At 40.2% G+C, this 13,862-nt stretch overlaps 1 pseudogene; it reads left to right on the top strand.

Annotated features, from left to right (window-relative positions):
* The first annotated feature begins 965 nt into the window (after positions 1-965).
* LOC144458567 (Ig heavy chain V region 1-72 pseudogene) lies at positions 966-3,998 on the top strand (annotated as a pseudogene).
* Positions 3,999-13,862: the final 9,864 nt, after the last annotated feature.

Raw genomic sequence — 13,862 nt, 5'->3', positions numbered from 1 at the left:
TGTGTGCGTTACCCCACAGTGATACAAACCACCAACAGACCTGTACAAATACCCAGCAACCATGTGACTCAACCACACACACATGCTGATAGTGAGAGATATAAATAAAGATTGTTATTGGCAGTTTGTCCCCAAAATAGTTTACTTTAAGATGTGTATCTGTGTTCTTCTTTTATTGGTGTAAAGTGATACATACAAAAACAACAACAACTTATAATGACAGGTAGTAGTAAAATTTAAGGACAAATAAATAAATGAATACTTCAGGAGTCATGAAATGTTGTTTTGCCTATCTCAGACCATACTGACAAAATAATTATCATACTGCCTGAACTGAAACCATTTTTTTAAATCATAATATTATTAATGATTTTCATTTATGCACAGTAACAATAGTTCCTTTATTTGGAAGCTGCATTGGACAAAATCATTTGCCATTTCAATCATTGTGTCTGAATGTTCCAAAGAGAATTACAGTAAAAGAAAAATAGAATAACCACAGCATTAACATCAAAATGTAAACAACATCAAGCCTGAAAGAGATTCTTTATTAAAAAAAAATCAGACAGAGGAAAGTCATAAAATGAAATACATTTTGAAGAGAGATTAAACAGAAGACACTCCACATTGTGAGGAGGAGTCAATGCAAAACTCAGATATCTTCCACCTCTACTTATCTGACTGCAGAGAGGAGGACAGAGAACAGTGGACACACAGTTTAACATGATGGACTATAGGACAGGACTGCTGCTTTTAACTATCTGCTGGGCAGGTGAAGATTTGACCTGATTTTTATATTAGGTTTTCTTTTAGGTTGTAAATTTGTTTCATGTCATGGTTTTCTTGCTGTCTTGACAGGTGTTGATGGTCAGACTCTGACACAATCTGAACCAGTGATTAAAAGGCCTGGAGAATCTCACAGACTGACCTGTACAGCCTCTGGGTTGGACTTTGATAACTACTACATGGCCTGGATCAGACAGGCTCCTGGAAAAGGACTGGAGTGGGTTGCCGCTATTTATGATAGTAGCAACATCTACTACTCTCAGTCAGTTCGAGGTCGGTTCACCATCTCCAGAGACAACAGCAGACAGCAGGTGTATCTGCAGATGAACAGTCTGAAGACTGAAGATTCTGCTGTTTATTATTGTGCTCGACACACACAGTGACTGGAGTTGGTTGAGCAGCTGTACAAAAACCTACAGTAACCCCTCTGACTGGGCTGATAAACAACAACTGTCTTTGCTTTGGGGTTGAAAGAAATTACTGCATGTGCTAATTTCGGAGCAGTATACAGAATCAGGGGCTGAAGGTGCAGACTCTGACCAAGGCACAATGAATGCACTAAAACACTGAATATGATACTAAGGTAGGGAGAAAAGAATAAAGCTGATCATGAGACACCACTTTGGTCCAACCGTAATTATAAAACTTGAACAGCAGGACTTCTGAACACTTCACCCAGAGTCCCACAGGCCACTCTTTATCTGATATTGTACCAAATGTAAAAAGAAAAAAACAAAACAATAAATAAACATTATAGATCATTGCAGTGAAATAATTGTATCACCATACAGACTGGAAGAAGACTCAAACAGGTCAGATCTCCTCTCTCTCAGCAGACAGTGACAGAATACAACATCCACAGAGTTCAGACTATTAAACAGACCTAATGAACAAAATGTCATGTGTCTCCATGCTGAGTCCCTCTTTCAAAACTCTAGAGGGCAGTCTAGGACTGACTGAGTTTGACTCATTGACTCATACTGATCATATGATTAAAACACATGCACTAAGAGTAACGTAAATAAAGAACAGAGGTGATTTGAATGCTCTTATCTGACATTAACACATCTACTGATGATGGCATATTTGTTCAAATCAAACCCTAGTTCCCATTTTCATCTCATCTAATTATGTAAACCATTTAGTTGCTTGATTGTGACGTTCAACAGCACGTTACAATTTATATTTATTCATTAATTACAAAAAAAACACCCAAGCAGTCCAATCAGCTGTATCCTTACTGTGCTGAGGAGTCAATGCAAAACCCTGTTTATAGAATTCACTAATAGAGGCCATTTCTTGTTCATGGTAGACAGAAGAAAAGTTATGTATTTAATGCATCTGTGTAGATGTCATCTGACTTCCACTGCAGCCAACATCAGTATAGAAGAGAGTTAGATAGGCTTGATTTTCCCTGAATACAAGATGTATATGACATGTTTTAATGATTTACTTTTGTGTATTGTGATGCCCAGAGAGGATGGGGCGAAATGTGCCCTGTTACCATGTAATGGGATGGAAAATAACATCTGATAACTTCATTATTACTTAAACAGTAGCTCTGCCTCTTCACAAATACAAAACAAACAATGTAAATAACTTTTTGTAATTTAGCCAAAAAGCTCTTCATTGCACCATTAGTTAAAGATTGTCGTTGTCCCGTTATCTTCCATTGGAGCAGAAATTAGTTGCCAGGATATTAATATTTTACAGTTTCCCGTGTCGTTCTTGTAGAGATACTCTACTTATGGAAATGTATCTGTGTCACATGTTCCCTGTTTAAACCCACAGAGGGAGGTCTATGCAAACTCTTCCTCTCTTATACACACACCATCAGCAGCTTGTGGCAGATCACTGGGACAGTTTGATATATTTCTGAAACACTCAGATCAGAAAGCACTGAACTACAGTGTTTATCACAGAATGGAAAATACAGTTATCTGGAGTTTATTATTTGTAGTTACTATTCATGGTGAGAAAATTAAATCTGCTTTACTGATATTATAAATGTGCAACCTGTGATTATTAAAGTTTGACTGATAATGATTGTTTCTTTACTTACAGGAGTTTGGAGTGAGATCAAACTGGACCAGTCTTCCTCTGAGGTGAAAAGACCTGGAGAGACAGTGAAGATGTCATGTATCACATCTGGTTATAGCATGACAAGCCGCAACATCCACTGGATGCGACAGAGGCCAGGGAATGCTCTGGAGTGGATTGGGAGGATGAACACAGGCACAAACTCTGCTATCTATGGCAGCTCCTTTCAGAGTCGTTTCATCATGACTGAAGATGTGCCCAGCAGCACTCAGTACCTCGAGGTCAAGAGCCTGACAGCAGAAGATTCTGCTGTTTACTTCTGTGCTCGATTAAGCACAGTGAGTGAAGACAGTGGAACAGCTGCACAAAAACCTCCACAGACAACAAACAGCAATGTGATCTTAATGACATCAGAGTTTTCTCACCACCTGCAAAAGCACTTTGATATATCCACATTAGATTTCTGTATATTTGACTCTAAACTCATCAGTTCCTCTGAACATCACCCCCTCAAAAAAAAAAAAAAAAAAACACAAGTAAAGCACATCAGAACAACGTTTGATCACAGAAATTGGCTGGATCTGAAGATAAATAGAAACCTGAAATGTTCACAATCCAAAACATGTTGAAAACAGTGATTAATGTTAACTTCATGTTAACACTAAAGCCGTTTTGTGGCCATTTACCATTTAAGTTTTTTCTGTTTAAACCTGCAAACCAGAAGCATCAGTACTATATATTCAGGCATGCATTTTGTACCATAACACAAAATGAACACTTGAATATTTTCTGTAAATGCAGGACATTTGGAAAATGTTACATGTCAGTAGGTAATGAATTAAATTATCACAAGTGATTTGTTGTCACTCTGCAGATATAATAACACTGAACAGACTCTTCTATTGGCTCCAGTTAGACCAACACTGATGCTTCATATGTTTGATTCTATGCAAACTCAGTGAGCTTCCTTGTTACTCAGCTATAAAAACATCACATCAGGCTGTCAGTGGAGTTCACAGCACGTCAGTTTCAACATAAACCATGTTCTCTGTAGCTCTGCTGCTGCTGTTGGCAGCTGGATGTGAGTCTCTCTGGATTTGTCAAAGTCAGCAGTTCTTATTTTGTTCTGTAACTTCTTAATTTGTGACAATTTTTGTTTTTAACAGGTGTGAAGTGTGAGCAGTTGACACAGCCAGCCTCTGTGACTGTGCAGCCAGGTCAACGTCTGACCATCACCTGTCAGGTCTCTTATTCTGTGAGCACCTACATCACAGCTTGGATCAGACAGCCGGCAGGGAAAGGACTGGAGTGGATCAGTAGTGACACCACTGTCAAAGATTCACTGAAGAACAAGTTCACTGTCGATTTGGATTCTTCCAGCAACACAGTGACTCTAAACGGACAGAATGTGCAGCCTGAAGACACTGCTGTGTATTACTGTGCCAGAGAGCCACAGTGACACAAAGCATCAGTAGACCTGAACAAAAACCCCTCAGTGCCTGAACACTTGTAACATGAAGCCACCAGAGGAGGAGCCCTCAGACCACTAATGATTTCAACAGCAGCTCACTGTTACAGTACAGAGACAAACAATCTGAAGATTTTATAAATCCTTCCCCATTAACTTTAACAGCAGCTGTTTTCTAGCCTGAGTGTCAGACTGAAGGTCCCAGAACCTTCAGTCTGACATCGTCTGCATTGAAGGCGATTTACAAGGGGGAGGGAATTTGATTTTTCCCTAACCAATCAATAGAGATCAACGTCTCACCCATAATCTGACATCATTAGTATCCATGCCTCGGGGATGCCGAAAACAAGCAAGCATTGCCCGTTTGAAATGTCTCCGTCGTCGTGCATGCCCAGCTGCATCGTTGTTAAATCCAGTTTAGCAGCTTCCTTAATTTGGTCCTCCACTAACGCGAGTAGTGGCGAAATACCTCGATAGCATCGTTAATGTGGTCTGTAGGATCTGTTGCGGTCGCCATTGTTGCTATCCCCACCAGTTACCCACCGGCGTACAGCTTGACATCAGCGTGGCGCAGATTGGCTAATCGCTAGACCCGGCCCCACCCCCGGCGTTCATTGGTCCGTCCATCATTTGGATGAGATAAATCGTAAATTCATTGCAGTATGCCAGACCAGAGATGCAAGCCTACTCAGTTGAGTGGGCGGGGTCTATGGTCTGGAACCAGGCGGGGTCTATGGTCTGGAACCAGGCTAGCTGGTTTAATCTGACTTCCATAAATGTATTTACACTGTGTTAGCTTATTTAAAAAAGTGGGCCTTGTCATATGTGTATGCTGCATGGGCTGTTTTGATGCATTTACAGGTCAGGTTACAGAGGCAGCTGGTTTGTCCACAGAGATGACAATGTTGGAAATCAACATATATTTACCTCACTCGGCGGCATCATAAATGTTGGGGTCAACACACTAGACTTCACACGGAGGCACCAAATATGTTGGGATTTAATTGGCTATCGGAAATAATTAATAATTATTAATAATAATAATTATGTTAAATAATGTGACTTAATTAACATTAAATCACCTCGTGGGGCACCATTCCCGTAAAGGGAAAAATGATAGCCAGTTAAAGATATCAGTCTCATAAAATAGGCTAAACTATTAATTTGGAGTTTGATTAATAATTAAAATAATGACAACAACCAAAATTAATGGTAATGCCTGAAGGATTTCGGAGTTCTTGACGCAGCAGAGGTTGACTATTCATTCACCCTTGTGCAACATTAAACAGACAGCAGGTATGATTCCAAAGAATTACAGTATATTTATTCACAAACTAGCAAAGCAAACCAAAACACACAAATTCTAACTAACTATATACAAGCTTGGTGTGTATATGTGTCTGTGTGTGTGTGTGTGTGTGTGAGAGAGAGAGAGGCAAAGGCGGGTGTGGTGATCAAGGAGCCGTTTGGCCTACAAAGCAAAATGGCTGACAATAGAGAACTACCAAAATGGCCGAATCAAGGCTGCTTCAGTTTCGGGGGAGGTGTTTGTCTGACCGTGTGGTCAGGACAAAGACAAAGGAAAGGAAGCGGGAACTTTGAGATGCCTGTTTGGGTGTAGCTCTGTTGAAAGCCTGTTTGTTAATGAGTCTATGTCAATGTGTTTGTGTTGCAAATGGTCTGGATTAGTGCAGAGATTGTTTAGTTGTGTGCAAGAATCTGTTTGTGAACAGTATTAGCAAACTAAACACTCGGTCATTGATTAGCTTTGGTGAAGCCAACTAATCAATGACCGAACTGCCAACAATCACAACAATAACTCAATGAACAGCATCAAAGCACATACAACAAGTTAAACAGTCTTGCTTAGCCTGTAAAGCTGTGATAAGCTATGCCCAGTTGTTACATTACCGATCCTTGAATGGATGGGAGAAAGAGTCACTTGGTGGTGTACTGCTTTGTTAGCCGGCAGAAGAAGGCTGGAGAGATGGTTCCAGCTGCAGTCTTTGTTGGGTCCTTTGTTCCAAAGGTGAAACTCCGAGGAAGCTGGTCGCTCAGGGTTTCGCGGAGTTAGACGCTGGGTGCTAACTGACTTAGTTCCTTGTTGCTGGAAAGCTAGTTGCAATGGCCTTGTGTTTGCAACAGAGTCTGTGATCAGTTGCCCTCCCTTTAGTGGTTTGGGCTATGGAGCAGGGGTTTGGGCCTCTGTTGTCCCAGGCCCAGCCGGAAAGAAGGGCACAGCTGCTACAGCAGCCAGAGTGCCAGAATGTGTATATGTGTTCTTCTTTTATTGGTGTAAATTGATTCACACAACGACAACAACAACTAATAATAACAATAATAATAAATAGTCATAGCAGTGTTTTAGTAAACAAATGTAAAGTAAATAATGTAAGTTTAAAAAAAAAGGCTCCCTCTAATAAACTAATCATGACTGTGTTAGGAAAGTTTTAAGTTTCTTAGTGTTTCACATTTTGCCAGCTCTGGTAGAAAGACACCAAAAGACACCATCAGCAACTCTCCTAATTTGTAACTGAACAACTGATTTAGTTTTACGCACCTATCTGCCTCACTATATTTGCCTGGAGTTTATTATTTGTAGCCTTTGCCTGGTGTGGCTTTGCTCTTTGTCGAGGTAGGCTGGCTCATGTTATTCTGTTGACTTCAGGCAGCTTCTGTTTGTCTGCTGCTGATAGACAACAACTACCTCACATAAAAAGAGGTGTAAATAAACAAGAATAAAATGCTTGATGTTTTTTATTTTCAAATATCCAAAGCTAATAAAGAAGTTCAGAGCTGTAATGATGAACAATAATTAAAATGTTAGTCCTCTAAACATGTGTTACAACATGCATCTTCTGCTGTGAGGAGCACAGGGCTTTAAACAACTCTCTAACCTTTCTTGAATGTTAAAACTATCTACCATTCCTGTTTTAAAACTCTAGAGTGCAGACAAGATCTGGCTTTAACACTTATCCTAGTGACATCTATAAAGAGGAAGAAATGACAGAGAAGGAAAGAAGTGATTGTTTTTACTTAATTGTTTTCAGCTCTTAATGTGCCAGATATTAATGTCCTCCTCCTAATGATCACCTGTTACCAACCTTTCTGCCATGAAATAACCATAAATCTGTCACAATGCCAAATCCAGGCGTGTTGTGCATCACTGCTTCACTAATGGTTGTTTTAACATTATTGTTGTGGTAATGTTGATGATCAAGTTACTCCATTTCAAACACACAAAAAAACATTTTTTTTTTCATGTACAAACTTATGTGAACATTTCTTGGTCACTAAACATTCTATCCAGTTTCACCAAAGAAAAAGATCAATCAGCTGTTTCCTCCCTGTGAGGAGGAGTCAATGCAAAACTCAGATATCTTCCACCTCTACTTATGTGACTGCAGAGAGGAGGACTGAGAACAGTGGACACACAGTTTAACATGATGGACTATAGGACAGGACTGCTGCTTTTAACTATCTGCTGGGCAGGTGAAGATTTTGGTTGATTTTCATATTAGGTTTTCTTTTAGGTTGTAAATGTGTTGCATATCATGGTTTTCTTGCTGTCTTGACAGGTGTTGATGGTCAGACTCTGACAGAATCTGAACCAGTGATTAAAAGGCCTGGAGAATCTCACAGACTGACCTGTACAGCCTCTGGATTTAACTTTGGTATCTACCACATGAACTGGGTCAGACAGGCTCCTGGAAAAGGACTGGAGTGGATAGCTTTTATCAGCAATGGTGGTGGCAGCAAATACTACTCTCAGTCAGTTCAAGGCCGGTTCACCATCTCCAGAGACAACAGCAGACAGCAGGTGTATCTGCAGATGAACAGTCTGAAGACTGAAGATTCTGCTGTTTATTATTGTGCTCGAGAGCCACAGTGACTGGAGTTGGTTGAGCAGCTGTACAAAAACCTACAGTATCTTCCAGGCTGCACAAGCATTGAGAATTTGTAATGTAGGCTATTTGTTCATACTATATTATTAACATTAAATATACATGACATCATGTTTCCATTTTCATATTGTTTATAGTATGTGTTGTAACATCCCATAATATTTGTCCCTGCATTATAAAGACCTGAAAACTGAAAAATATTTTTCATAAACCTAAAAGACACCACAGTAAAGAACACTAGCTCATGAACTAAAGCTTAATAATTTGTATAGAGAGGTTTTTCATCTTCAAATTGTGTTAACATCAAAGAATTATTATTGTGTCTGCAGAAAAATATCCAGAAAAGATGTGAGACAATACTGACAGTTTGTTGCAATAAAGGAATGTGCATATATGTGTGACACAACCACAAAGATGAAGGTAATCAGTGTTGATTAACACAAAAAGTAACTCAGAAATGTAAAAACTACCAAAGTTTTCACCGCCATTGAAATATTTATTTTACTGCAGTTTGTGAAACATTTCAGTTCCTGAGCAGCTGTTTTCCAACAAATAAACACTGAAACCGTTAAAAAGAATTTATTCAAACCAGCCGCATCAGACTGAAGTTTTTATACTATTTAAATGACATGATTCTGGCTGCTGTCACTTTATGTCTGTGTACAGCAAATACAGTAATCATGTCAGTACAGTAAGTGAACCAGTAAATGAATTAATAAATGCAGTAAGTAGATGAAAGAAAATATTGACAGTAAAACAAAGTTAGCAATGGTTGCATGCAAATGCTGGAAAATGAATCAAATGTAAAGCAGAGGTGATTTGTTGTCACTCTGCAGATATAATAACACTGAACAGACTCTTCTATTGGCTCCAGTTAGACCAACATTGATGCTTCATATGTTTGATTCTATGCAAACTCAGTGAGCTTCCTTGTTACTCAGCTATAAAAACATCACATCAGGCTGTCAGTGGAGTTCACAGCACGTCAGTTTCAACATAAACCATGTTCTGTGTAGCTCTGCTGCTGCTGTTGGCAGCTGGATGTGAGTCTCTCTGGATTTGTCAAAGTCAACAGTTCTTCTTTTGCTCTGTAACTTATAACACTTTTTTTGTTTTTAACAGGTGTGAAGTGTGAACAGTTGACACAGCCAGCCTCTGTGACTGTGCAGCCAGGTCAACGTCTGACCATCACCTGTCAGGTCTCTTATACTCTCAGCAGCTACTGGACACATTGGATCAGACAGCCTGCAGGGAAAGGACTGGAATGGATTGCAGCAGCACGTGTTGGATACACCTCAGATTACAAAGATTCACTGAAGAACAAGTTCAGTATCAGCTTAGACTCTTCCAGCAACACAGCGACTCTAAACGGACAGAATGTGCAGCCTGAAGACACTGCTGTGTATTACTGTGCCAGAGAGCCACAGTGACACAAAGCATCAGTAGACCTGAACAAAAACCCCTCAGTGCCTGAACACTTGTGACATGAAGCCACCAGAGGAGGAGCCCTCAGACCACTAATGATTTCAACACCAGCTCACTGTTGTTTGTTGTTACAGTAAAAAGGGAAGCAGGCTTTAGCTTGTATAAATGGTTCTTAAATAAATCTAAAAGCAGCTATCTTCCTCAATTTTAAAATACGCTAACATTACAATAACTGATACATCACTGTATGTATATATTTTTGAGACAGAATCATTCAGCTTTAAACTTTTTATAACTCCTAACCTAACTCTATTACAAATGAATCCTCAAAAGGACAGATTTTCTTCCATGAAATTGTTATTAAAACAAAAAAAATGCAGTTCTTGTCTGAATCATAACTGCATTTGTGACTAACTAAATTATAGTCTTGAGCCAACTTTATGGTGACGTTAAATAGTCTAACTACAGAACGGTTTTTTGTCAGAAATTCAAGATCTGTTACAATCAGCAAGGTGAACCCAAACACAGAACACACACTCAGGAAGACAGTGGTAAAAAATGAGGTCATATTGCCAGGATTATGAATGTGGCCGCAGAGGAAGGAAGGAGGCTGAGGGGAGTGGGCTGATGCAAGGTAAGCAACACAAGGTTGGAGGGGTTTGGCTGGCTGGGAGCCTGGCAGAAAGACAAACAGGCAGACAAATGGTGGGCGGTGATCCTGTGACAGAGGCAAACACAAGGTAAGTATCCACGAGAAAATTCACCAGAAAAAGTCCAAGTTGAATTCACAATTCTACAGTGGCCTGAAGCGTAACTGTACCACAAGACTCAACAACCTGGCGAGGATTGGAGAGGAGAGTTGGTGTTTTATACTGCAAGGCTCAGGTGAGCAGCAGGGAGCAGGTGAGTTGAATGAATGTAACCCAGGAGAGTGAGGGGTTTCCCACTCCACAGCACAGACACACAGAGAGACAGACAGGGGGAGGGGAAACAGAGGGCAAGGAAAAACCAAACACAGGGAAACTAGTGACACAGCCAGGACCGTGACAGTTCCACCTTCTCTTTGTGTGAGATGTACCTTTGTATGTGTAATAATTTGCTCAAGGACTGAACCACAGTGTTTGTTGAAGAATGAAAAATACATATGCCTGAAGTTTAGTTACTATTTATAGAAAGAAAACCAATTATCTTTACTGTACTAAAGACTTAGGCCCAATCCCAATACCCCCCCTTGTCCACTACCCCTTGGCCCTCAAAATGAAGCAACGAGGGGTAGGGGTTGAAATCTTTCCCTAGGAATTGGGACACCACTCACAACGTCACTGCGTCGGTTACGTTCACGCATACCTAACTATTTTAAACAGGAAGCTGCAAGCCATCTACATTTCCAACCGGCATCTACAATGGAGTCTCCAGTTTAGTTCATCCTACCGATCGCGTTTGCATTATTCATCATGCTTCGTTTGATGAACGACAGACGACGGGGGACTTCTGCTAGCTAGCTAGTTAGCTAACCAGCTAACATTACAAGGCAGCATAGTTATACTAGCTGGCGTGTTATCGTGATGTGAAAAATCCGACAATTTTGCAGAACAGGACAGATGACAAACGCCAGATAGTGTGAGCAAGCTAGCTAGCTAACAAACAACCTGATGACAGCGACATTAGCTATGTATGAACTTTTTTCCCGTCTCTTGCTCGGTGGTAGCCATGGCGATGTCTACCCCTCGCTGGCAATTCAGCATCTGAAATCCCTCGCTCCGAAGGGCTAGTTTCATACCCACTACCCCTCATTATGCCCCCTACCCCTACATGCAAAAAGGAACTGGGACACCCCTACCCCTTGCGGGAACGTGCAAATGTAGGGGTAGGGCCGACCCTTATTTTCCTTGTGTCTAACATGCCAATTGTGTCGGGGACCTAAACCTCAGAAACAAAATATTCAATTTTTATCCTACAACCAAATTCCTTCCATTCTTACAGACTTAAACACAGTGTCACCAACAATATCCCTGTTTTGCTCAGTTGAAACAGCCTCTGTTCTGGTTAGCTTCTGCAGACCTTCTAGCTGGCAGAAGTCAACACTGTTTTACTAATAAACTAATCCTCCCTCATTCTTCACCTCATTTCTTCAATATGTTTGTAGCTATTAGACTGCCCCAGGAATGAGTCCTGAAACCCACAAGTGAGTTCACATTTCAGCACTCCCGGTTCCCTCATCTCAAAGTCTGTGTTTTTTAATGGGTTCTTGGTTTGAGGCCTTAAATAAGGTCTGTGGTTAAAACAAGCTCAACAAACTTTCATGTTTTTTTTTTTACGACATAAAATACATCAGTAAAAGCCCCACTTGTGAATTCTGACACAATGTGTCTTAGAAAAAGTGGTTGCTAAGAAGTGGCTAAATTAACATCATCACACAGAACACGGTTTAACAGGCTTGTGGTGGTGATGTTAAATCATGCAGACGGTGGTGTAGTTTGTTTATAGCCTAACATTGCCTTTTTACTTCTGATGATGCATTCAGCCTTCAAAAATCATCATAGAGGTGTTCAGTTGTTGAGATTATCTTACCAAACAAATGTGTTGGTACCATAAACGTGTGTTGGTCAAAAAGCTTACTTTCTGCAATAATCCAAAATTCCAATGGAAAAATCCAATATAGGCTTTCTGACGAGGGAACCAGGGCGACGCTTACTTTCACATCAGCCAACAAAACAACAACATCAACTGAGCACTCTGTAGCAAATGTTAACATGCTTAAACACTAAGATGGTAAATATAAACATAGTTAAGGCCATACCTGTTAAATATCAGCATGTTAGCATTATTATTGTGAACATGTTAGCATGCTGACCTTAACATTTAACACTAAGCACTGCTGTGCCTAAACACAGCCTCACAGAGGAGCAAACAAGGCTGTAGATTATTTTATTTGTATCTTCTTTGATGTCCTCTGGATTACATGACTGTGTGTGGGTTTTGTTTACCTCATGATAATGATTGGTTTTCTGCATGACAGTAGCTGCAACATGACCAGCGTTATTTTCTGCATCCAGGAAGAGACAAACATGGATGTCTAAAACTGCCAGTTTTCACATGATAAAGTACAGGATGTAAAACAACTCCAGTGAATCATGTCCTTCAGGCCCCTGATCACCACAGGACACCTGGCATAAACCAGCTGCACATACCAACAAGAGACAGCTCTCTGCTCCCTGTGAGGAGGAGTCAATGCAAAACTCAGATATCTTCCACCTCTACTTATGTGACTGCAGAGAGGAGGACAGAGAACAGTGGACACACAGTTTAACATGATGGACTATAGGACAGGACTGCTGCTTTTAACTATCTGCTGGGCAGGTGAAGATTTTACCTCATCTTGACTTGACATAGTTCTCATTTGTGTTTCTGACATTTCATGGTTTTCTTGCTGTCTTGACAGGTGTTGATGGTCAGACTCTGACAGAATCTGAACCAGTGATTAAAAGGCCTGGAGAATCTCACAGACTGACCTGTACAGCCTCTGGATTTGACTTTGATAGCTACTGGATGAACTGGGTCAGACAGGCTCCTGGAAAAGGACTGGAGTGGATTGCTATTATTGAGTATGATAGTGACAACATCTACTACTCTCAGTCAGTTCAAGGCCGCTTCACCATCTCCAGAGACAACAGCAGAAAGCAGGTGTATCTGCAGATGAACAGTCTGAAGACTGAAGATTCTGCTGTGTATTATTGTGCTCGACAGCCACAGTGACACAGGAAGCAGCAACGCTGTACAAAAACTCAGCATGTCAAAACAAGTCAAAGCTTCAGTTCAACATCACCAACACACTGTGTACTAATACTGACACTAATGATTTCAACACCAGCTCACTGTTACAGCCATTTAAATACCTGGAGGTTTCAATCACTGATACATTATTGTATGTAATTTCACAATGAAAACTTAATTACATAATGCATAGTTTTATTTATTTATTCTTAAAATTAAACCTGTAAGTAATGAAATTAATTCAGCTGAATTATCTTCAGAAATTGAATAGTGTGTTTGTTCCTGTTGCCTTAGTTATCCTTGGCAAGTGCAGTTTACTGATCCTTGAAATTGATAACTTAATGTTTTTCATTATTGTTTGTAATGATTTTGAAACAGTTGTTTGTAGGTTGATGTCAGATTCTCAATCTGACTTGTTATCGTAGTCAGGTCCTGTGGATCAACAGTCTGTTGAGTTATATGTT

This window comes from Epinephelus lanceolatus, chromosome 18 (assembly GCF_041903045.1).
Source record: "Epinephelus lanceolatus isolate andai-2023 chromosome 18, ASM4190304v1, whole genome shotgun sequence".
In the NCBI taxonomy this organism is placed as follows: Eukaryota; Metazoa; Chordata; class Actinopteri; order Perciformes; family Serranidae; genus Epinephelus; species Epinephelus lanceolatus.
This window is presented reverse-complemented; position numbering and strand designations above follow the sequence as displayed.